Source organism: Hemicordylus capensis, chromosome 5, assembly GCF_027244095.1.
Source record: "Hemicordylus capensis ecotype Gifberg chromosome 5, rHemCap1.1.pri, whole genome shotgun sequence".
Lineage (NCBI taxonomy): Eukaryota > Metazoa > Chordata > Lepidosauria > Squamata > Cordylidae > Hemicordylus > Hemicordylus capensis.
Window position 1 is genome coordinate 75,625,159 of NC_069661.1, and position 25,744 is coordinate 75,650,902.

The 25,744-nt window shown below is 43.5% G+C and overlaps 1 long non-coding RNA gene across 1 annotated transcript; it reads right to left on the reverse strand.

The window, feature by feature from the left end:
- Positions 1–1,221: 1,221 nt before the first annotated feature.
- Positions 1,222–19,212, reverse strand: LOC128326020 (uncharacterized). The gene is made up of 4 exons (XR_008307803.1): positions 19,147–19,212; positions 13,727–13,802; positions 11,671–11,733; positions 1,222–1,588 (listed from the first exon to the last, which is right to left on the reverse strand). It is a non-coding gene; the product is annotated as an uncharacterized LOC128326020 (long non-coding RNA).
- Positions 19,213–25,744: the final 6,532 nt, after the last annotated feature.

Genomic DNA, 25,744 nt, shown 5'->3' on the forward strand with positions numbered 1-25,744 from the left:
AGAAAGAACAAGTCAAGAACCAAGCAGAAAAATGGAAAAAGAAGCCACTGCATGGTCAATATTTGCACAATATAAGTGGAAAATCAGACATCACCAAGACCTGGCAATGGCTTAAGAATGGCAACTTGAAGAAAGAAACAGAGGGTTTAATACTGGCTCCACAAGAACAGGCACTAAGAACAAATGCAATAAGAGCCAAAGTCGAAAAATCAACCACAAACAGCAAGTGCCGCCTTTGTAAAGAAGCAGATGAAACCGTGGGCCACCTAATCAGCTGTTGTAAAAAGATCGCACAGACTGACTACAAACAAAGGCATGACAAAGTAGCAGGGATGATACACTGGAACATCTGCAAAAAATACAAGCTACCTGTAGCCAAAAACTGGTGGGACCATAAAATTGAAAAAGTTGAAGAAAATGAAGATGTAAAAATATTATGGGACTTCCGACTATGAACAGACAAACATCTGCCACCCAATACACCGGATATAACTGTAGTCGAGAAGAAAGAAAAACAAGTCAAAATAATCGACATAGCAATACCAGGGGATAGCAGAATAGAAGAAAAAGAAATAGAAAAAATCACCAAATACAAAGATCTACAAATTGAAATTGAAAGGCTGTGGCAGAAAAAGACCAAAATAATCCCAGTGGTAATTGGCGCCCTGGGTACAGTTCCAAAAGACCTTGAAGAGCACCTCAACACCATAGGGACCACAGAAATCACCATCAACCAATTACAAAAAGCAACTTTACTGGGAACAGCCTATATTCTGCGACGATATCTATAACAATTGACAATAAAATTCAACCATCCCAGGTCCTTTGGGAAGGACTCGATGTCTGGATAAACCAGTCAATAACACCTGTCTGACTGTGTAAACAAGAAATAATTATAACAATTCAATTTCTATACCACCCTAAGAATGTTAACTTAGCAAAGAGGCACCTTTTAACATGGCGATTCTCTTTTATTTAGCAGGGGAAGAGCAACTGGCCCTATCCATCCCCAGCACAGTACCTCCAGTGACCGTTGGTGGTGTCTATCTTATGTTTCTTTTTAGATTGTGAGCCCTTTGGGGACAGGGGTCCATCTTATTTATTTATTATTTCTCTGTGTAAACCACCCTGAGCCATTTTTGGAAGGGCGGTATAGAACTCAAATACATACATACATACATACTTGAAAGCAGCTCTGGAAGAGGTCAAGGTAAGGACACAGAGAATTTTTATTTACTTTGGCTATGCCATTGATGAAAGCTATAGCATCGGTTTCTTTAGTTATTAACCAAGCACTTTGAATACGGAGGGTGCATGAGCTTAATCCCAGCCTCAAAGGTGTGTTCTCAATAGCACCAGGGTATGCTCAGACTCACAAAGATGGCAGAATTCCACAGTCACCTTCAGTTATCTTGATTTTTAAAAATTAATTATTAATACAATTATTTACATGCCTATGGACAGTCACTTGACTTTGTGCATCTCACCATGCATAGAGCATTCCCTCCTTATCTTTTCTCACACAGCAGCATAAATCGATGGTGTTTTTCATCCAGGACTAATGTGATCACAGTCTGTCTTGTATTCACTGTGACAAAGAAAGATGTGAAAACATGAAGAAATACATTTATCAATATGGAGAACATTGTACAAATCTATTGTTGCTTTGGATACCATGAGAGTCAGAAAGTGAGATGTAGTTGTAGATGCGTAGCAACTTTTATAGGTTATGTAAAACAATATTGGCTGGATTCTATCTTACTAATACTGATCTAAACTAAGTTGTGCCAATAATGCCATGCCTTAGAATTAATCTGGATACTATATCTTCACATATACCACAAATCTCACAGGAGTGGTGTTTTTAATGTACCCTGTAACCCAGCCTATTGAAGATTTACATCCTCTAATGCCAAAGCATAACTTTAATCTACCAATAAAACAAATTACAGGGGGGGAAGGCATTATGTAACCTTTCCCCTCACTACTGGACAGTGAACTCTGCCTAGCTGGGTTAACTGTGAGAATGTAGTAACTGACTATGAATAACAATGTTGTTTTATCTTTAATTGAATTCATCTTGCCCATAGTTTGGTTAAAATGCAAAAAGGTAGTGAAGAATTTAAGACTGATGCTTGTGGTGCATCAGAAAATCCAGGAAATTAAAGGTTTGGCCATTTAAGAGTATACTGTACCTTCTACTGCAGCTCACATTAACATTTACACAGCTATCAAATACTTCAAACCATGCACTTCAATCCATCTTATGACCGTTTCATTTTTTTTCACATATTCATTGCAAAGCTACCATAACCGCATCATTGTAGTTATTTTTATTTATTTTTGTGCTTGCTTTATATGTTATTTTTATAATATGATGGTACGTAGCATGGTAGATCATTGTATATTAGCAATCCATCATCCCTTTCAAAGATGCAAGAACCCCCAGGCTCCCCCATTAGCATCCATACCATATTACACAGATCTCCCAAATTCCTAAACACTGCCGAGGACACCAGAAAAGACAAAACCAAGCAACAAAATGCTCAGAACCCTTAGAAGTACTCAGATTAAGAGTCCTAAGAGTCTGCACATCTAATTTCATCTCAGATGCAGTTTTCACTTCTGTGCCATTAAAAATAATTGCTGTCCTTCAAAATAATAGATGTCCCCCTGCCAAATAGCATGTAATGATTCTTGAAAAAGAAAGAATTATTTCCCTCTTGCTTCCATGAGTTAAGGTGTCTTCCATTAAGCAGGGACAGAAAGAGGCAGGTTCAATTCCAAGCCACTCACTAGGACTGGAAGACCTAGGCTGTAGCCTAGGTATTGAAGAGCAACCTCAAAGTACCAGAATTCTTATTTTACTTCTCCCTAGGAAAGGGAAGGAAGCCATTCCCCTCTGCTAGTCATGGAATTGTTCATCTCAGAACAGCAGTGTTTTTCTCTTAAGGAAGAAAGACTGTTTGTCTAGATTTAATAGCTAATTTGCTGGGGAGAGAGACACTGGAGTACAAGGGGTGAGGAGAAAACTACAGAATATTCCAGAAGATCCGGTATGGTAATCTACTGCAGAAAAAGCAACTATTTTATTGTGGTATAAGCCAGGGCCGGACTGGGGGCACTGAGAGGGCGGTGGAATGTATGTGAGGAGGGTGCAGGGTTTTGAGCAGAATGGTTTCACTGCTGCTGAGTACGGCGGGGCACAGGGGAGCCCCGCAGGTCGAACGCACCGGGAATATGCCCTGTTGCCCTGTGGGCCAGTCCGAGCCTGGTATAAGCTTCTGTAAGCTACAAGAGCCAACAGTCAAGGAATACACAGGTATTCCTAGTCCATTCACAGGGCAGGTTCAGATGACCCATGGGAAGTAAAATGAAACTGGAGGTTCCTGGCAAGTGTGCACTACTTCCACTCCTTTCTGCGTTATGCAAACCCAAAAATGTTGGGTGGACTGTTGGGAATTCTCTCTGGTAAGAGAAACCCTTTTTCACTATAGCAAAGTGCACAGAGGCACAACACAGCAGAATTTAGTTAGGCATGCGTGTATGCTGAGAGTAAAGTAACTTGGAGCTAGTTCATAGTTTCAAATCAATGTAAATTGTATTTATTAGAGAACTCCATTCTAGATAGGAAAGTGAGGAGTTAGGATCTCTAATCTATCTATCTAGCTGGATGCAGATGGATTCTGTATCTCTGCACACATGGTGCAGGGAGAGGAGCTTGCATGTTGCCAGGTAGAAGAAACAGGAAGAGAGGAAGGAAGTGGCTGGGAGGAAGGAAGTGTCCCTAAGAGTAGCAATCTACATTCCAAAGGGATAGTGTCAGAGCAGTAGAGAAGGGATGACCAATGTCTTGACCCTCTAGCCCTCTGACTTACTAGTCTGTCACTGTCATTTAGACAATATCGGGTTCCCTCTGTCACCCAACATTTGCTCAACATCTGTAATCAATATTTGAAATTGGATAGAAAGCATTGGGTTCAGGTTTGTATGACACAGAAAAGAGTGTGGGAACCTCCAGCAACCTTGTTCTTACTTTCTGCATGTCGTCTTAAGCTGCCCATACTCTGCATGAGGATCAAACTATATATGACATGGGAGAGTCATGATCAGATCTTCCAACCTGAAGGAAAAGAAAAATAGCCAGGGGGGAGCAAACTGGATTGTGTGTGAAATCCTTTCCCCACACCATTTCTCTCTTAAAAATTCCCCTTGCTTAAGCTGCTAGTAGCCCAACTGGAGAAGAGAGAGTTACAATATGGCATCATGTATTTGGTGTGTGTGCATGCATGTGCGCACGCACATAGCAGGGTTAATAATTGTTTTGGGAGGGATTAATCTTGATCAGGAAAGTGGTGGGAGTGAGACAGTCACCTCAGGCACAGGAGAGAGTACAGGAGGCAGCAAGTGCCAGGCCCCCACCAGCATGGGCACCACAGTCTACCACTGCCACCCTTCCTCACCCTACTGGGGCACACACTTCATTTTCTCTTCTTTGCCCTGCTGCGGCACACATCTTCTTCTTCTTCCCCACCTGACTTGGTTGGTGGGAGAGTTTGAGAGTTCTCACATGCTGTCACCACTGACTCAGCAACATTCCCTGAAAATGCTGGGCACCCACCGGCAGATGAGGGAAGCATCATATTGTCTTTGCCTCAGGCAGCAAAATGTCTTCAGCCATCCGTGAATCTCCAGGTGATTATTGAAAGCAATCTTGGAGGCTTTAATGACTTGATATTGTGAAAAATATTGGGGGAAAGGATCCAGGAATAGCTTCAGAGAGAGCTGGCAACCCACATCTCATAAAGGAAAACTGCACACTGATTTTTGTAGCTACTATCTATAGATAATAACCGAATCAGTTTAATGTGTGTAAAACAAACACTGTACTTTGATTATCTGCTTAAACAACTGTACAATGTTTGAGCAGCTTGGGAAGAAACATGTATGAGTCTAGTTGTAAAATATGTCATTCACACTAGTAATCGGATTGACAGCAGAGGACATTTGATCCAAACAATACATTTGTTGCAGGAGTTGACACTAACACAAGCCTTTAGGATTTACTCAATATAGGTAACTCAGGAAATGTTTCAGTGCATGATTTATATAAATAATGGCCATAATAAGTCAATAGAAATTACTAGAATTGCTAGGAAACAGACACAGTGCCAGCGTAGCAACACAATCAGTTGGATCTAAGAAATGGCTCTCCTCCTGTTATCTGCAGCAAAGTAGCAAATGCAATTTTGTTAACAGTTATCGGGTTTATGGTCTCATGCAATAACCCTGGGAAAAGTGTGAAGGACTATAGTTCCCAGAAATAAATAATAAATAATATAAATAAATAATATAAATAATGTATTTTTTTCTGCAAATCTGGCTAAAAGCTTTTTTCTCATGCTGCAGTATGCTTTCATCCCCATATGACAAAAATAACCTTTTATTGTTGTTCTTCAACTAGTAATGGTTAAGTGATAGATTAAAAACTGTGATCATCATTATCTTAAAAATGTCTAGTCAGCTGGTCTAAAGAAGTACGAAATAAGTTGTTAAAGATGAGAAGTGACATTTTAAAACAATTGCTTGAATGATTTTTTAAATTTACTTATTACTGTGAATATTCATTCCTCAAGGACTTTTCAAACATGACAAACCTTTTTATTAAAACACTGTCCTCTTGGGCATATTTTAAGTCTACTTATTATAATTGTAAGAGAGGAACATGTTAGAGTGGGTTTAATCCTACTGCAATAAAATAATTTTATCCTGTAGCTATTTAATACTACATAACCTATTTTCAGCATGTTCATTTTTTAAAAATTCATAATCCTTTAATTACATTGGTGACTCTGCCTTAACTTGACTGAAGTGGATTGCAACACTAATATAATTTTTTTTAAACTTTATGAATCTTATTTTTAAATACTATAAGAAATTCCACCCAGTCACTAGACCTACATAAGATACTTGCTGAGACTGGATGGGTTATAAGGAGCACAGTTCTCAGAAAGGAAAAGGGAAAGCCAGATTTAGGTGGTGGAGGACAGATGGAGTCAGGTTGAGAAGGAGGAAAGGGGAAAGGTAGAAGGACCCCTACAACAGGAGAGAAGGGAAATGCATAACAGGGCACAGATCAAAGAGAGGAATTTAGGCACTAAAACCTCCGCTGCAGCCAACACACGCTTATATAGGTTAAATTTTACTACTATAGCTACTACTATATACACAAAGTTCCTATAACATAATTCCCACAATATGTGTGGCTAAATTGTTTACATAGTTTTGAACAATGGCTTCCAAATGGTGTTTTTTAGTTCCTACACTTCCATGAAATATTATTGACTAGGAGGACCTCTTGATGAGAGATTCAGTCATGGCAGACAAGCTTTCTTCAAGACAGTGTATTCACATACACTGTTGATGAGGCTGCCTAGTTAGCATCCTCTGTGAATTTTGTGTGTATCCTAGAACACGTCTCAGAGTTCTTTGCAATATGCAGTATTTCCTTTGCGGACATTCAGGACTTCTCAGGAGCAAGACAGTATGAAAGTAGTCCCTGAAGACACATAATTTGAAAACCACTGGTTTACAGTGTCATGAACTGCCATACCAATAACTATAAATCCCCAGGTTTAAATTGCCAGGAAATGCTTTATAACTTGAATTCAGATACATTTTGAAAGAAGTCGAAAACCCTATCTGACGTTTTGTGGTGTGTGGATTCAGGTGTCTGTACCATGTACATTTTAACATTCAAGTGACTGTACCATGTTCATTTTAAAAGTAAACCTGGGTACAGACCCTCTCAAATGCACAGACAGCAAGTATACTGCTGTATATGCATTCAACATGACATATTGTTACCTGTACATGAGGCAAAAGCATAGCTACAATTGAACAGGGCGGAGGATGCCCCAGGGCCTCTGAGGGAGGAGGACTCATCGGCAGGGTGATGGCTTGTTCTGTGTATGAATAGATGATATTATTGTATGAATAGATGACATTATTGTAATAGGTATGGATGTTTCGGAACCAGGGGAATACATATGCGCAAGTGTGTGTGAAAGTGTCAGCATGCATGGAGAGTGTCTAAGTGAGTGTGTGCTACTATCTGCATAGGAGCAAGAGAAAGGGCATGCTGAGAGTGTTTTGTTTTTCACCAAATGTTGTGTTTTAGCTTCTGCAGTTCTTCTGCAGCAAAGACATGGGAGTGGGAAGGAGGCGGCAAGGGACACCAGGGCCAATCTTCACTTCTTGTCCCAGGGCCCAAACCAGCCTTGCTAAACTCCTAACATGTGTATAGATCTGTGTGAGCACACTGTACACAGATTGCACGTGTGTTGAACATAACGTGTGGATACAGTTTCCAGGGGGGTGACATGCATTGACCATTGAGGTTGTTCTTTCCACACTCCTTTTTCCATGATATGTTGTGCCTTCTGCTACTACTGTGCAGCTCTCTTAAAAGAGGGCTGCATTTCTCATAGTGTCACTACGTATGTGTGAGTAGCAAGCAAGCACCCTGCAGGCATATAATAAACAAGAATTAACTTCTTTTACAGTCATTTGCCTTAGCAAATGCTGCTCTGCAAGGTCTAACCTCCTGGATGGTTCAGCTAGTGAGAATGTTTACGCATTTACCCTAGATGCTAAAGATCAGTGATAGAAGTAGTACACATTAGTTTGTTGCAAATTAGGATAGTAATAGGGAATAATATAAGTGACCTTGGAATCTGAAGACAGCACTGTTGGAAAGGTTCATAACTGTCTCATTTGAGGAATATGCCAAATGATCAAAACTGATCAGCAAACATCTTTTGCAATATGAATGTGTAAATTTGAGTTGTGTGCAATTCCTTGCAGGACAGAGTGGAATAACTGCCATTAAAGTCTAAAAATATGTGTGTTTCAGGACCAGCACAAGTCGGGGGTAGGATTTGTAGAGTAAACACCCGCACAGTTCAGTAAACAATATTTGAAGGAATAAATCTTCTACTGGGATAAATATTTCCAGCAATTTCATATTGTCAGTTGAGTAATGTTGCATAGGTCCAGTACAGACATAACACTGATTTCTTCCATACTATAATTTGAAAATTAGGAATACATGCTGTCTCCACTTTACTCTGTGTAGTGATCAGCCCCTCCTCTCCCCTAAAGAGTAAACCGGAAGGGAATCCTGTCCTGACTGACAGATTGGTGAACTCCAGGGATCAGCCAATCAGCACCGCAGGTGGGTGGGACCTAGAGAGGCATTGGGAGGAGGAGGAGGCTCTTTGTGAAAAGTAAGCAGGCTGGGGGTGAGGGCAGGATGTGTGGCCATGGCATTTGGCTGTGGAGAGAACTGCAGATCCTTGAGAGACAGGATTGCAGGAGCTTGAGTCTCATCAGGTGATGGGTGAGTTTTCAAGGAAAGGGGGATCCAGCCTAAGGAAGAGTTTGTTAGACAGATTATGCACTAGAGACACATATTTCTTTCATCTGCTCTGTTTATCCCTCAACCTGTTCTATTGTTTGTCTGTAATATAACTAAGCTAAGAAAAGCTGAACTTGCACCCATCCAGCTAGGGCACTGCAAAATACTATGTAAACTTTTAAAGGTGTTTTTCTATTTTCTTACATCCAAGTTCTTTGCAACTGGGTAACCATGATTTTTTAAAACTGTGCTGCCCCAATAGCATCTGGGGTGGGTTTTGGAAGTATTATCGTAACCTACTGAGTATTTCTTTTACTTGTAGCTAAAAGCTGAGAGAAGCCACCTAATGGCGCAGCAGAAGTAACTTGCCTAGGGAGCAAGAGGTTGCTGGTTCACATCCCTGCTGGTATGTTTCCCAGACTATGGGAAACACCTATATTGGGCAACAGTGATATAGGAAGATGCTGAAAGGCATCATCTCATATTGCACGGGAGATGGCAATGGTAAATACCTCCTGTATTCTACCAAAGAAAACCACATGGCTCTGTGGTCCCCAGGAGTCAACACCGACTCGACAACACAACTTTACCTCTAAAAACTGAGAGAGCCTCAGACTGAAGCAGTCTCATTCTGTAGTATTTTGAATAAAGTTTCTTCTTCTTTTTTCTTTGCAATTTTAACAGGCCTTTTTGTGTGGATTTTTAACTCAGGAAAGGGGGTTCCTCTGGTGCCAAACACATCCTCAGATGTTCAGCAACTCTGCCAGTTTTCTCACCATATGTAAGCTTGAATGTGGGAGGTTTTTGTACTTTTCCAATATCAGAGGAGAATGTGTCCCTGGGAATTCCACCCAAGCCCGGGTGGGGGGTTCAAACTCTGTTGATAAATTGGGGGATGGTGGCAGCTTACAAAGATACAGGAATGTTTTGGGGCGAAGCCTTTGTTCAGAAATCATGGAGGGGATGATTCAGCGTTTTTCTTCCTCTCACATGGGCTTGCTCTGAGACAAAGGCTTGGTAATCTGCTACACTCTGTCTCTCTGTGCAAATTTCTTCTTTCCCTTCCCTTCCCTCATCTCTTTTAAGCATGTTTTATTTTGATATCTGGTCATGGTTAACATTAACCAGGGCTCATATATTAACCGGAGTCTGAAACCAGGGTTTGAAGTGAGTTTGCAGAATCTGATTAAGAGGGACAGCAGCATATTTTAACCATAGTTTAGCATTATAATTGAATTTGTGTCAAAAGGGAAAAGCAAACATCCTGTGACTAATTTCTCATTTGCAAACCATGATTTTTAGGGAGCTCCAGAATAAAATCTATACTAGAGCATAGAGAGCTCTTTCTAACCAGCCTGAGGTTAATCCACTGCTATGGATATGATATGATTATCAGCACTAGAGTTCAGATCTACTGTAGGAACACAGATATTAGGCCTGAGACTACTTTTCTTCTAGGAGTGGGTGTGGGTTTCTGCTGTGGGGCAAGATGTGCTTCAACCCATCCTCACTCCTATATTGACTCACCTCTGGCTTCCGTTTCACGTTTGCCCATCCCCCATGATTTGGGTATGCTTTTAGTTTTTGTTTTTTTTCCAAATAGCAGGCATGATTTTAAATTTAAATGTTCATTTGGTTTTTTTAAAAAACCAAATTTAAAAAAGAAAAAAGAAAAACCAGTTGGGTGGGTTTGTTTTTACTCGAAGTATTATTCAAGATAGGGATTGGCTTCATAAATCCCACAAAGGCTAGCCATCCAGCATTCTGCTGCACAATCAAATGGGAAGGTGGCTTTGTGAATGGCTAGCATGGATGTCCACAGGACATTTTGGGTGGGGCGGGGCGCAGAAGGCTGCAATCCTATACAAACTTACCTGGGAGTAAGCTCCATTGAATTCAAATAACTGGTACAATCTGGGGATGGGGGCTGCCACGTGTTGGCTGGCCCTTGTGGCAATCATTTATCTGCATAGTATGCTTCTCTTGGAAACAGAAAGAACCAGATGTTCTTGGGAAGTATGTCTGTTCAAAAGCAAGCGACTTCAGAATCCCCAGGGCCTTCACCACATAAGGTGTTGGTCTTGGCCATTACATTTTTTTAGTGTTGCCAGCAATGCTATCTTCTTGAGGATTACAAGACTATCTGCTTGGACCACATGATTCTGCATCAAACCTCAAACACTTGAAATACTGGGAAAATGTGACACCTGAACCCATCATTTATTTGTATTACTTTCAGGAAGCTTGTTGTCCAAATAGCTGCTAGGTTAATCAAGATAAGCATATTTTTTGAAGGAGGGGGTTCAGTTCCATCTCACACTTTATCTACTTATGAAGTACATGTATTTATGTAGAAAATTCACTCTTGGTACTTTGTTACACAAGTTTCATGCAATCCATGAATTTGTTTTACTTTGGTTGGAAACAGTGCTACCGGTCAGTTGTCAGGTTAACACAATTTCATGGAGGCAACCAGGCTTTCCAAAATAATTGCTGTGAAGACATTTCTTCTGGGAGGGAAGACTGCTAAAGGTTGTTCAACCTGAGTATAAGTATATAATGTGCTATCACATTTATACCACACAAATCCCAGGAGCGGAGCTATAATTAGGCGGACGCATCTGAAGAACACACACCACCCTGCCTCTGGGGCCACCTCGCTTGCCTGCACCATCCTGCCAGCCATTCCTGCTGCCGCCGCTCACTTGACATGCCATCCCCTCGTTGCCCACTCTCCAGGTTTCATTCAGGGCTTTCCTGCTTCCTGCCAGCCCAGAGCCAGGTGGGAATGTGAGACACACATGCTCCCTGTTGCAGACACAGGGTGCTTGTGCATCTTGCATTCCCAACAGGCTCCAGGCTGGTGGGGAGCAGGAAGGGTCAGTTCGGGGCTTTCCTGATTCCCAGCAGTCTGGAAGGCAGTTGGCAAGCAGGGAGCATACAGGAGAGGCAGGTCAGGCAGCAGTGCATGATGGGGTAGGTCCCCACTGATGCAGGTGAGTGGGGGGCAAGTGTGCAGCACATGCCACCAGTGGGGGAGAAGACAGGGCTCCATCCCATAACCTGGTTATGCCAGTGCACAATCCAGTGTGTAGTGTTAAAATGGACAGTGGAGATACCTTTTATCTAGTGACATCTGTAAATATTTTTCATATGAAATAGATTATAATGAAGCAAAACATGTAGACTGATGTAGCAAAGTGGCTAAGAGACTGAACTACAAACCAGGAAGGCCCCAGTTTACATCTCACCTCTGTTATGAACTCACTCCATTCACCGTGGACTAACAGCACCTCTCAGGGTTGTTGCAATGACTGTAAAAAAATAATACATGTTAAGACTTTTGAATAGTCAAAGGTACTATACACATGCAGGAGGACTTTGATATCCGCGTGGGTTCCGTTTCCCGCTGCGACCGTGGATATGGAAACAGCAAACATTGACTCACTGGGCAATGGGATGGGGGTGGGGGGTTAGGTTCCTGGTTCTAGGGGAAATCATCCAAATTTCAGGGGGAAATGCGGGGGGAAGCTGCCTACCATGCTTTTCTGGTCCTTTTTAATTGAGTTGTGCCCCTGAATGGCTGAAAATAGTCCGAAAATCATGGGTTAAAAATTAAAAAACGAACAACAGAGCCATTACGAGGCTCTCGAACAACAAAATCGTGGCTGGAAATTACCTCTGAGGTCATTTCCAGCCATCCCTAACCCACAGATACATGGAATTAACCCCTTATTTTCTGATTTCTCCCCATGTGTACCAAGGCCGGGTATTAATTACCTGACCACAGATATGCGAATCCATGGATGTAAAGTCTGCATGGATATTGAGATTCTACTGTACTAAGTATTATGATTATGCATGTGTGCAGGCAAACTAAAAGGAGCAGCATGAGCTTGGGATTTATTTTTCTCTGCTTCTGTCTGAATGCTGCTTCATATTCCAAAGGGTTTGGAAGCTCCCTAGTTTTCATGGAAACTGGTTGCCTGTGTTTGAACACCTGGAGCACTTTCTTCATTGAGATGCTATTGTCATTTCACACATACGTCATGCTCCAGCCAGCCTTTTAATTGTTGGCATCCAGCTTCTGCATGGACTCGCTGAACATCTCTGCTATGCTGTGTCTTTGGAATGCAAAGCTTTTATATACACAAAACCCAGTCTCCTTTGCTTGACTAAGTCATTACCAGAGCCAGGGGCACCTTTTCACAAGCAATTAATCTGCTCCAATAGAAACAAGCAAGAGACTTGCGTACAGGGAATGAAGACAGAGGTGTCAATAGGGGAAAAATTGTCTGTTAGGAGTTTACAGTCAAGACTCTGACTGTAAAGACTCTGACAGGGGGGAAACAAGCACTCATCCAACCTTGCTAATGGGGCAAAGAGGCAGCTTTCACAGTGGTTCTCTTATATTTAGCAGAAGGAGTGCAATTGTCTATATTCAGTATAGCATCTCTCCCCATGGTTGTTGCTGGTTTCTTTTTAGATGGTGTGGTCTTTTGGGCAAGAACAACTCTCCCATTAGGCAAAGTGAGGCAATGATCTCAAGCAGTGTGCACCATGGGGCACAGAGTGTAGGTCTCCATCATTCCTGCACCCCTCCGCTGCCACTACCCTTGTTCTAGGATTTCCCCTTTCTTCCCCCTCAGTAGCCCTGCCTCCCCAGAGTGGAGCCTGGCACTGATGCTGCCTCTCTTTCCCCTTGCCAGCCTACGTTTCTGGGGTGGGCTTTACCCTTCAGTCTAGCTGAGCTGCTGCAGCTCCAGCACCAGTGCTCTCTCGCTGTTCTCCGGTACCAAGCTTGTCCACTTCATCTCCTCCTGAAATGGACGAGACAAAGCAGACAAGCTTGGTGATGGAGAGATGATGAGAGTGAGTGATGGTGTGCATTCGTGCTGGAGCAGCAGCCGTGGCAAGGAGAAACAGATGGGCCGGTGAACAAAGCTGGATGCAAGCAGTGGTGTGCAGTAGGGCTGAAGGCCCAAGCATACCCCAGAAGGTAAGGCTGGTGAGGGGGAAAGAGGGGCAGCATCAGCACCATGCTCCACCCCCAAGAGAGGGCTGGTGAGGAGGGATTGGAGTCAGCCATGTGGGATGTTGTGTCTGCCTCAAGTGGTGAATGGCACCAAGCTATATGTTGCTTTTGTGGCAGGGAGCCATCTTTCTGTGATATTTTTTGTGGAAACAGCTTTGAAAACTTCTTGTTGAAAAGCAATAGATTAAAAAATATAATAATTTTCTCCAGAATTCTGAAAGGTTTCAAAACATTGGAAGAGAAGGGGAAGGTTGCAAGAGCTCCATTTTTACCTTTCATTTCAGAAAGGCTTGTAAACAGGCTTCAGATCTTCTTGTGGGGCTCCTCAGGATTTCTATTTCCAGTGTTCTGTAGAGTGGTGGAAAACAGAGACTGCTGCTGTGCCTTTCTTGTTAATCACTTCTGACACCATGTAATATTTTGGGTTCCACACAAGGACAGGCAAAATGTCCTTATTGCAGAATTAATAATACTAAACTGAATTTATACCGTTTCACAAACTGGTTCTCAGTGGAACAGGCTCTACCTTCCCTGCAGTGCTCTGTGTCAGGGACTATGTCAAAATTACAACAATCACAACAACAAACAAAAAGAACAATAATATTTATACCCAAAGCTTAAGGGCACTTTTTGCAGGGTAGGTTATATAGACCTATACAGCTGGACTTTTAGAGTTTCTCAGGACCAGTGTGATGCAATTTTAGAGTCCAGGGGGGTTGACATTAAAGGTTGACAACCCAGTAGGGATTGCTACAGTTGTGACAGAATTCCTACTAGAAAAGTACTTGCTTATTGGAATTAACATGGCACTCCTGTGGATGACCACATTGTGTGTGTGTGTGTGTGTGTGTGTGTGTGTGTGTGTGTGTGTGTGTGTGTAAAGGTTTCACTACATCCACAAGCTGCAAGTGACAGGGCAGCTCAACCCATGTATACACAAGGTGGAGCCAGATCATAGTGGTTTTCCCGCCAGAGGGTTGAAGGCAGTTTGGAATAGAGATCACCACTCATGGTGTGCACGTTCATCCCATTTTTACTTCTGTTCAACAGGTTTTGTGGGGGGTTGGGCACTGTATTGTATAACAGACCTGTTTGACCAGAAATGAAAGTGGGCCTAAATAAGCATGTGAACACAATGCCTCTTTCAAACTATTTTCAGTTCTTTTGAAAACTGTGTCTCCAGCTATGGTGAAACATGCGCTTGTAAGATCATCAGATGTAATGACCTACATGCAGGTTCACACTAAATTCCTGTGTAGGATTTGTTCAACATGTGCCTCAGCCCTAAGTCAGTTCACAGGATTTGGGGGATGATAAATAGTAGAAGTCTTATCATGTTGCACAATGAAACAGTAGCCCTGTTTTTAATTGGTAATTGCAGCTACATGACAGCCTGATTTGAAGCTTCTGTCATTTATTGGCTATCCCCATGATAGCCTTTTCAGCACAGCAGGCAGAGGCTGTCAGTGAAGAAAAGCTCGCCTATGAGAAGTTTATCACCATGTAAAATAGGTTGTCAATGAAAGTTGTATGAATCTTGTTCCTTATGTATTGACTGCAGAGTTATTTTTAGAAACGCTTCACTCTAGAACTCACTTGTACAATCATTCTAACAGCAAATGTAGCTTCCTCTGAGTCTTTGTTAATATGGCCTCTTGTGGTGCTAAAAGAATGATGAAAGAGTCTGCTATTGACATAATTCAGTCATTCAAAAGGAAATTATTTTTAAGCCTCTAGGCATATGTCATGATTTTAAATAAAAAAAGACCAGGTCTATAACAACATTTGCCAAGTAAATTGCTTCCATGCTTCCCCCCACTCCTGGACATCTGGAATTTTGCATCCCAGCAGGGGGTTCTGAATCTGAAACAAAGTTAACAAATGTGGTATGCCATTGCCAACAAGAAGAAATTCTGCTTTTGATTGAGACCGCCTGCTCTAAAGATAGAAGAACGTATGGAAAGAGGCAGCTGTCCTGGTCTGTTCTTCCCTGTTTGCTTGAACCAAAACATATGTAATGAAGTATGTCGGTTTTTGTAAGTAAGGACAGCAGCAATACAAACACGTATATAATGAGAAAATCACAATGTCATGAAGAAGCTGCACCTAGTGTCTGATACAATGCTGATAATTCGAGAGAGACACAGTACACACACACACCTCTCCATCCAAACTAGTGATGAATGCTAACCATTGACTAGATATCGTACAAAAATGTACAGGTAAACTGCTACTTCATTACTATTTTGGTCAAAATCAGTGTCATAGTTTAGACACTTATTGACTGTAACACTTTTAAGCCCGGATCATGAATTACTTTCAGATGCTTTCTTAACTCACAAGCTTTTCTGTCAGACTAGTAAACCTTCTTTCTTAGTTTACAAGTCCCAGATTTTTATGTATTTAAATTAGATCTCACTTTCCAACATCCATTTGGTTCTGTGGCATTTCTTCCCTGTGACGCTAGCCTTTTCCTCCATGGCTTTTGCTTATTTTGACTGTGCACTTCCAACCAGCCTCTAACAGCTTTCCAGCTTCACCACAGGTTATTCCACATCGTTAACCTCAGGCAGGCACAAGCTGATCAAATTTATTGCCCAACGTTGCCAAGATTTTCTTCTGTGGATTTTAGCATTCAGCTCACCATGCAAGCTAAGCAACCTTAGGCGTGATAGAACCACCAATTGACTGGTGTCCTTGAGCTGATTTCCAAGGAAGCGGGCTTTCTCCCTTTTAGCATTCTGTTTGCAATATTTTAGTTTTTGATGACAATAAAGTCAGTACAGAAAAGTTTATTTTGTCCATTTTCCCCTACCCCACCCCCCACATTCTGATACACATTCCAGTACTGAGTAAATGTTCATCATGGTTACACTGAAGTAAAAATATTGCTTATTACTGCAACTTAACTCCAGTAAAAGGGCAGCAAAAAGGAAAAAGGGCAGAGCATGGATGTTGAGGGGGCAAAGTTGGCAGTTCCGGGAACCACAACCACCCCCACCCCCGGAATGAGCCAGTCCCATTGAATTAAATGAGGCTTACTACCAGGGAAGTTGATAGAAAGGCGCTTCACACGAGACATGTGAAGCGGCTGACGGGGCTCTGTTGGGAGAGCAGGTTTAGCCCACTCTCCCCGCAGACGAGCAGCTGCTTGTAGCTGGGTGGCCAGATTGGCTGACCACACAGCTTCTGGCTCCGTCATGGAGCCAGTGGGGGCTGTGAGGATCAGGGGCTGTGTGCCCCCCAGAAGTTCCAGGATGCCCCATGTGAGTGGGGAGAGACCCCCTGAGCCCGGGAGGTTGCTTGCAGGGGGTCTACTCATGCCGCGGCAATGCACAAGCAAAAAAACAAGGTTAACGGAGCGATTGCTCCATTAACCTCATTTAAGGTGAGGGGGATTTAACGAAGCTAGCTGCCGGGAGCCGTGTGGCTCCTGTTGTAGCACACAATCACCCAAAAGTGGGCTGGGCTCCCTTAGCCCACTCTTGGGCAATTGTGGGAATAGCCTCATAGAACTGCAGCTTTTGCCATGCCCACCCAAGAGATCCTGGATGGCTGACAATGGTGGAAAAATGGTCATAGGCAGAGATATGGGGGGAAAGGTCATAGGCAGAGATATCTTGGGCGATAACGGTGCAGCAAGACCATGAAAGGCTGTAAAGTTGAGGAGACCAGGGTTGAACATTACATCAGCTAATGGTAATGGTAATGGACAGTGTTGTAACAGAACTTTCATTTCTTCCACTCTTCACAGTTGAACAAAAACCTGCTTCTTCTGAAGTAGGTAATAGTGTTTATATTAGCAAACTAAAGAATACATACTTAACACATCAGGAGCTTCTGAACCCATCAGCCATCTTGTGATTGATTACACACACTCTACACCACACGGAGGATCTTCTTCCCAGACACTTCTGGTGATAGAAGCCCCTCTTACCATTTTTAACCTTTCTGTTCCCACAGTTCTGTTATATACACTTTACTACAGACATTACGTCACCTTAAGTGGTGCAGCGGGGAAATGCTTGACTAACAAGCAGAAGGTTGCCAGTTCGAATCCCCGCTGGTACTATATTGGGCGGCAGCGATATAGGAAGATGCGGAAAGGCATCATCTCATACTGCGCGGGAGGAGGCAATGGTAAACCCCTCCTGTATTCTACCAAAGTAAACCACAGGGCTCTGTGGGTACCAGGAGTTGAAATCGACTTGATGGCACACTTTACTTTACTTCACAAACATTACCATTAACTGCAGTGAAAGCTGACCAGGATACTCTCTTAACTAGAATTTTAAACCTGGATGGATTGGAAGCTGGTTAGCAAACACTAGCTAAGGGGAGATAGTGGTTAACCCTAACTACTGTTAATATCCATGCCAGTGAAATGCTTAAACCCCAGCTAAGGAGGAGAGAGGAGAGGAGAGGTGGGTACATGACTCTGCAGTCTGCTCCTGATTCCTTAACAGTGACTAAGAGATGGGTCAATGTTGCACCTGCATTTACTCAATATGTTACACTCCACCCCACCTTCGTTTATCTTATCCCATTCAGCCTTCCCATATTTGAATCTCACCTTCCACAAAACGCAAGGTGGCGTACATGGAGTTTTTGTACAATCTGGCCATCACACTGCACAAGGCAATGCCAGCACTTCCAACCTGATGGGGCCAGTGGTGTAGCCAGTGGAAGGGTGGCCCGTGTTGGCGGCCCCTGGGCGTGACATCCATGTATGTGATGTCACGTTCAAGGCAGTGTGGCCCAATTGCCAGAGGGCCTGCCCCAGCCCTCCCGATTGCATTTCCAGCCAGAGTTTGCTGGCTGGATGTGTTTATTTCCCTTTCTCCAGAGCCCGGGGCCACACACCCTTTGCAAATGACATCATATCCTGCACAGAAATAAACACACCCAACCAGCAAACACTGGATGGAAATGCAATCAGGAGGGCTGGGGCGGCCCCTCCAGTGATCAGGCCACGCCCCCTTGTGTGTGACATCATGTGTATGGAGGGCTTTTCATTGGGGGCCCAGGATCTTTGAACCCTACCGCTCAATGGTGGAACCGCCCCTGGAAGGGGCTGCTGCACATGTGAAAGCCAGCCCCAGAAGTGTTGTGCCAGAGTGTAAGTTGCACAACTACTTAAAACAGTGCATGGGCAGTTGCCAGTGCTCTAACAGTGCCCATCTGCCGTTTTAAGTAGTTGCACAACTGCACTCTGGCACAACACTGCTGGAGCTAGCTTTCATGTATGCAGCAGTCCTGGTGGGTGGGGAACGCCGGCGTTGTCTTGTTTAACACGTCAGCCACTAGCCAGATCTAGACTTGCTTTGACTCAGCAAGGCTAAGGTGCATTGATTTAGCCGCTGGTCCCTGCCAATTAACATCTGCCTGCCACTGTTTGGATCAAATATAGGTACCAGCACTAGATAAAATGCCCTCAGTATGTCAGCTATTAAAACATGGCCCACCCTGCTATCTAGCCTGAGAACTGAGATTATTCTGTTCCCCGATTCAGTAGCACACGGCCATATCAAACTCACTTTTAATCCTCTTAATCCTTTCCTAGACATCGGTGGAAAACCACAGTCCAAACGGCACTTGCAGATTCAACAGCGAGGAATGTGCCCCAGACACAAACACCTCTAGCCTTGTCTAGGGTGCCAGGTGTTTAGCAGGAGAGGAACTGTGATCCTACCTTTTGTTAAGCTCTGAAGATTACTTCTGTCTTTGTGCTTTCAGAGAATGGCGCCCACACAGGCTGGCTCTGCAATCAGCCCCAGGCTATCTTTACTTCTACGGTTTGCATTGAAGAAATGCACACACACACACACACATTCCTCTTTTGGTTGTGGGTGAGCGCACACACACACACACACACACACACACACACAGAGTCTACCACACATTGCCTATGTGAGTCATGGATTAATTATGCCAGGGGCTTGGAACAGGGAGTCATGGCTCATGACATTGCATAGTGAAGTGCATTCCACTTAAATTAAGTATGTTTTAAGTGGACACTAGTTTAAACCTGATAATGCCCACTCCCCACTTCCGGCCAGTTCTTTATTTCTTCTGTTGCCCAGAATCCTTGAGCTGGGAGTGGGGGATGGGAAGAGATATTTGTTCCCTGTAGGAGGTATACTTATTTACATGTACCTTGCGCAGAACAAAACTCAATTTAGTCAGGGCCTCATCCCAGAATGTGTGTTTAATGTCTGAGCTCAGCCCTGAAATGTGAAATAAAAATAAACAATGCCTCTGAGCATGAGCAGGGTATGTTTTTAATTCTTTCTAAGCCTTCCCCAACAAATCTGGCATTAATGGGGAGGGAGAATGCTCTCCTCACTTCTACGCAGGCTACTATAGGTACCTCTTTTTATTAATTAGCCACTAGATGGAAAAGTGAGAGAAAGAAATGGGATATAATTGGAAAGAAACACAGATAGCACGCTGCCTAATCAGAGCATCGGTCCATCTAGCTCAGTATTGTCCACACTGACTGGCAGCAGCTCTCTAAGTTTTCAGGGAGGGCCAGGAGTCTTTCCCAACCGTATCTAGAGATGCCAGGGATTGAACCTGGGGCCTTCTGCACGCAAAGAAGATGCTCTACCACCAAGCTATGGTTCATTTCTATGGATGGGATAATTCCACAAGCACAAAGCAGTCAATTGAAATGGGGTACAGTGCCCCAGATATTAGAAATCAATAATATTCACAGACCAATTCTTTGATAACAGGCAACTGAAGTTCCAAAAAATAATTTCCTTGCATTTTAGGAAAGGGACCAAAATTGCCTACTATTAAGAGGGAAATTGCATGTTCACCAACATGTTTCCTCTTGTGCTTAACTAAACATCTCAGTCTAAGGTCCTTCACTGCATCAACAATCCCAGCCAGCTGAAATAAACAATCTGACCCAGGGCACATCCCTTGCTGACTACTTTAAAATGATTCAGCTGCTTACTCATCTCCGGTCTCATATGTGCACAGAGAGGCCATGAGAAAACCATCAACAGTTAACCACAAAAGAGCCAGATTGCAGCTTGCAATTTGGAACCCATCAAATATATAGTTTGATCTCAAAAGTGACCAAGGTTCTCATGAGTTCTTGGGCTTTGCTAAAATACATGCTCCTCTAGAGCATATAGCAATCCTAACACATCTCTCCCCACCCCCCATTCTGTTAGCCTGATTTGTTTCCTCTTATGCATACTGTATGTTTATTCCTGTACAAACTGGCAAGGAAGGATCCAAAGCACACCTATTTTGAACTATTTTATTGAGAGGAACAAATTTGCTACCAGGTGAGCAAAAATGAAATTTTTTAGCAGAGACTCCACTGTAGAAGTGCATTCACTGCATTTTGGTCAGACTTCCAAATCTTTCTTCACAGTCCAGTTTAGGGGAAACTGGATTCTGCAGTGGAAGCCTGTGTCTACATACTGATTGGCTGGTGCCTGTGCCATCATCCATTCGCTACCACTTAATGACAGGAAGCTGCCTTATACTGAGTTAGAGCACTGGTCCATCTAGCTCAGTATTGTATCAGGCCTGTTCAACTTAGGCCCCCCAGCTGTTTTTGAACTACAACTCCCATAATTCCCAGCCACAGTGGCCAATAGCCAGGGATTATGGGAATTGTAGGTCAACATCTGCAGGAGAGCCAAAGCTGAGCAGCTGAGCAGTGTACTATATACTTAAGCTATATTAACTAGCAGCGGCTTCTCCAAGGTTTCAGGCAAGAGCCTCCCCAACTCTACCTGGGAGTTCTCCACATAGCAGGCTTTACCGTGAATTTTCTGCGAGGCTTTACTGTGAACTCAAAGTTATCCCCAAAACCCGATGCAAAAAGTGGAATTTTTTTACCCCCGTTATAAATCGAACTTCACTCTAATGTACAGTGAAAAACCCAGTGAAGGAAAGTAGGAGAGAACACTGCTGGGGACCTAACTCCCATCAGTCACAATGACCTCTGGTCATCTAGCATCATCAGGGGACCCAAGTGTAAGAAGTCCTGACATCAAGAATAATATTATTCTCGAGCTTTCCCAAGTGGGATATTCCTCAGGCAAGTGAGACTGTCCATCCCCCTCAAATCCTAGGTTTGGTGCTGCAGCCTCGAAGAAAACAGCAAGACAATCTAGCATGACTGCAGGGAGGGAGAAGTTCCTACAGAATTTGCCACCTCCCTTTCTTATTCCCAAGGACTTCTGCTGGCTGAGGCATGGAATTACTGCTACCACCACCTTTGTACTTTGGAGAGATTTCTTGCTGTTCACAGACAAGTTTATTTATTTATTTTTGCATTTTATATCCCACTCTTCCTCCAAGGAGCCCAGAGCAGTGTACTATATACTTAAGTTTCTCCTCACAACAACCCTGTGAAGTAGGTTAGGCTGAGAGAGAAGTGACTGGCCCAGAGTCACCCAGCTAATATCATGGCTGAATGGGGATTTGAACTCGGGTCTCCCCAGTCGTAGTCCAGCACTCTAACCACAACACCACAGTTGCTGCCCTTGTTGCACAGATGTACAAAGAGCTTCATCTGCAGAACAGATTGTTGGTGCTTGGGGTGGTTGAGAAGAATGAAGAACAAGTTTAGAATGGTTGGGAATCATTGTTCAAGACATTTGAGAACACTCTTCCTAAGCTGGAGGCTCAAAGGCACTGCAGTAAAGAGGTTTGGAATTCTTCACTTTTAAGTATTTTTAAAAGGGAAGGGTCTGCTTATCCCTTTTAGTTGTTTTTATCCTCCAGCACTTCTTACCACACACACATGCTGTTTTTTATCCCACCAAGATATAGGTACATGCATCTTTTAACCTTTAGGTGACAAGCATCTGGGGGTGTGTGGAAATAAAAGAGAGAAATGGAGGGGCGGGGGCGGGGAGTTGAGTGGTCTCCTTTTCTCTCCATGGCAGGAAAGGAATTACACCCAAACACTTTTTTTTAAGAATGCAAGAGTGATATGAAGGTGGTAGGGAGAAAATTCTTACTAAAAGAAGCACAATTCCTAAAGCCATGTTTTGGAAGACCATTGTCATTTGATGGAGGTATGGGAGGAGGAATCTTTATAGCCTGTTTTCTTCTTAACATAAATGGATGAAGTGGATCTTTCTTTTCTCCAAGCCAAGCATTTTTTGTATCCATTTATTTCCCTCCTCTTTGTGACAGTATTAAAATTGGCTAAAGGCATTAACATTTTAACAAGCAGAAATGCTCATTGTAATGCTCTAATGGAATTTAGAAGAGAAAAAGACACACACACACACACACACACACCCCTTTCACACACAGCTTATATTTGAATGCCAGTCAGAAGCATTTCAATAGTCACTAATAACACAGCAATGAGACAATTCCCTCTGTATAAGCTATACATTCTTTGCTGCATATTTGCTGTGCTCCACTGCTTTCCCTTATCACAGAAAAAGAAAGATCAGCACAGAGGCCTCAGGTAGGGAATCTACCTTTTCTGCACTATAATAATAGTTCTATGAAGAAAAGGCCACCTACCACATCAGAATGTTACACACATCCAATGTTCTATGTCACCATGGCATGGAGGCGCCACAGGACCTCCTGAAACCACTGTCAGATGAGGGAGGAAAGCCTATCTCCTTCCACACAGAATGCAGCGTGGCAGTGAAGCAGGCCACGCAGGCAAGGTGCAAAACCTTTTTGCTTCATTCCCGTTCTTCATCAGGAATGAAGGTGGACAGAGGAAGTTCAGCTGCACTCCCATTCAGTCTGAGTAAAGGCTGCCTAGTGGGATGTGAAGGCAGCTGTCTGCCCTAAAAACAAAAGTGGTGGTGGAGGAGGCCGTGTGGTGTCAGGCCATAGAACAAGGAGGCTGTAGGAGAAAGGGGGCACAGAAGACGTCAAAGGGATGGGAGAGAACTGGGGACAAATGACACCGAGCTGGAAGAAAGCAAACAGTTTCAGATTAGCAAGTTGTGCACAGACTATTCTTGTTTAGAGAACTAAGCACAACCCAGTAATCCTTTGGTTACAGGGAATACAAACCTCTTCCCTCCAGGTTGCGCTGCTGTTACTGGAAACCTATAATTCACATCTTAGTGGGAGGTCGCTGGTTAAATGTTGTTCTCTCTCCAGGTTGAACTCCTACTGGCTGTATGTAGGGTGGTTTGTACACAAATAATCATTTTTAAGCTGTGGGCAGGTGGGGGAGCCTAATTCAAGGAAGCCTGCCCTGTTTTCTGCAGTAATGCTCCAGCAGTGCAGCATATTCTTTTCTTTATATATAATGGAGTTCCCCCCCCCCCGAAGAGTATTCTCTCTTTCAAATATTGGTGGACGCTTACTAGGCTTGTGCACTCTTAAAATTGTATCCGATCAGACAGGAGCATTGACGAGAGGGATGAAGTCCCCTAGAGCCACTGGGTCAGAAACCCAACAATTTCACAACCTTCAGTTGGACCCCCACCCTTCCTTTACCATGGACCTGGGTGGGGACAAGGGGCAGCAAGCACAAAGGGGGGTGCTCTTTGCTACCCCTAGAGCATGGTAGCCAGCTGCCACACTGACTTGCCGCTTGCCTTTCTCTGCAACCTCTACTTTAAAAGGTACCTTTCCCCTCCTTTAAGCTCCTTGTAGGTCCCCAACCAGCATAAAAGGCTGTGGGACTCTTAGTTCTTGTAAGACAGGCTTGCTCAACTTAGGTCCTCCTGCAGATGTTGGCCTACAACTCCCATAACCCCTGGCTATGGGCCACTGTGGCTGGGGATTTGTGGGAGTTGCCCCAAAACAGCTGGAGGTCAAAGTTGAGCAGGCCTCATTTAAGGGATGCTGCCATGGCTGCTTAAGGAGCTTAAAGGGCAGGTGAAAGGTATCCTTTAAATAGAAGCCACGGAGAAAGACAAGCTAAAAGCTCCAGTGCTCTGGTGGGGAGCAGAGAGGTCATAATGCCTGCTGTCTCATGAACCCATGCCGTTTCCAGGTAAGGCAGGGGATAGGAGGGAGGACAGTGTGGGAGGAACATAGGATGCTTCTCCAAAGTTGCAGGACATATAAGATAGGGGTCAAAAATTATCAGAAAGCGATCACCCAACATCTAAGGATTGTTGATAAGATGAACAGGGGAGAAGCCTTCGACATGGAATCATGCCGCTGCTACAAAGAGACAATCAGGACATTTCAAAATGAGCTGTGGCACAGGCATTTAGAAAATAAGCGGTATCGCTTCAAAGGGTCTGTAGCTGAAAAAGGGGAGTGGGCAAAGGACAAGATGCATGCATCTAGTTTGACATTCCAAGGCCTGCGATTGGATGAAAGTAGCCCACTAATGGCCGACCCCCACGATATGTTAAAGATCATGGCCCAGTTTTATACAAACTTGTATGCATTGAAAGATATTTCTGTAAAGGACATTCACTCTTATCTAGATAGGTTCTGCAGTCTGAATGAATATGGTCTCGGCTATTCCCTCACTGAGGGGGGAACAAGCTCTTTGACCCATCCTATAACGATAGAAGAGGTCAGAGCAGTTATCTCAGTGGGAAAGAACACATCAGCCCCGGGGCATGATGGTCTGACGTGGCCTTTCTATAAGATTTACGCAGACCAGCTACTACTAGTTTTAGTAGAATTATTTAACTTTGTCCTAGACAATGGGTGTTTAAATAGGTCCTTTGGGGACGGCCTCTTAAATTTTTTCCCCAAGAAAGGTGACACCATTTTACCACAAAACTGGAGACTGATAACCCTCACAAATATCGATTACAGAATCTTTGCCAAAATCCTAAATAATAGATTGGCGAAAGTGCCCCCTAAATTGGTCAACAGCTTGCAGACAAGCGCTATCTCAGGAAGAAAGATGACAGACTCATTGTGTCTGCTGAGAGAAGGTTTTTACTCTATACAGAATGAAAATTGGAAAGGTCACCTCCTCTTACTGGATCAAGTTAAGGCCTTTGACAAAGTGAACCACAATTATCTGTGGACATTGTTGAAAGCTAAAGGTATACCACCCCTATTTGTGACTTGGATACAGCTGCTCTATACGAATGCAAAGGTGACACCACAGATTAATGGATGGCGGGGCGACCCGATCATTTTGCATTTGGGTGTCCGCCAAGGATGCCCACTGAGCCCATTACTTTATGTTTTTGCCCTGGATCTGATCCTGATCAGGATTCAGAGAGAACCCCATCTGCAAGGACTCTCGGTCTCTATCCCTCCGCCCTGCAAGATCTTCCCGGGAGGGAGGAGGAGGGAGAGTGATGGGATAGCCGAACCACCTGTCCACTCAGAACCGCATTCTGAGTTTA